The 681-nt window shown below is 28.8% G+C and overlaps 1 long non-coding RNA gene across 1 annotated transcript; it reads left to right on the forward strand.

Annotated features, from left to right (window-relative positions):
• Window positions 1-388, forward strand: LOC126765992 (uncharacterized). The gene is made up of 3 exons (XR_007668693.1): window positions 1-66; window positions 162-193; window positions 248-388. It is a non-coding gene; the product is annotated as an uncharacterized LOC126765992 (long non-coding RNA).
• The last annotated feature ends 293 nt before the right edge of the window (window positions 389-681 follow it).

Consider the following 681-nt stretch of genomic DNA (forward strand, 5'->3'; position numbering starts at 1 on the left):
AGACGAATGCCCCATTTTTCAAGAAGAAGAAAACGAACAGCGCAGTTTATTTTGGTTTTTAAAGAGGTAAGTTCGTTATTTCGTTATTTGATATTTGATATTTTATAATTAATTTCTTATATACATTTATACTATATATGTTATTAATTTCTTTTATATAGAGTAAACGAAAAAGATTAACAACGAGGAAAAGGTAAGCATTGTGAATTGAATGTCGTGTGTGTAATTAAAATTTTTAATATTACAGAAATCATTTGGAGCGTTTGGATGCGTATAACAAAGACGCACCTTTCAATTAGCCGCATCACCGGTGACTTGGAGGACGAGCATTACGTGGAGCTCGCTATTAGTTTAAGTAAATATTTGATTATTGTGATGTTATTATGAAATAAAGCGAAGTAATAAAAAAAACTGAATTTTATTTAAAAGAATTGAATTTGCTAAAAGTAACAAATGGGTAACAGACAATCTTGTTACTGCTGGAATGTTCTTCTATAACATGCTTATATGTTATTAATTTATTTTAATGATAACGAAAATAATAACACTAACAGATATTCGGGTAACAAATACTTTTTGTTATCCATAACACATAGGTAAGGAATGCGCTAACAAAAGAATTTGTTACCCGTAACATACTGTGGAATTTTATTTAACAAATGCATGTATTCTGTTACAGAC

Source organism: Bactrocera neohumeralis, unplaced genomic scaffold, assembly GCF_024586455.1.
Source record: "Bactrocera neohumeralis isolate Rockhampton unplaced genomic scaffold, APGP_CSIRO_Bneo_wtdbg2-racon-allhic-juicebox.fasta_v2 cluster11, whole genome shotgun sequence".
Taxonomy (NCBI): domain Eukaryota; kingdom Metazoa; phylum Arthropoda; class Insecta; order Diptera; family Tephritidae; genus Bactrocera; species Bactrocera neohumeralis.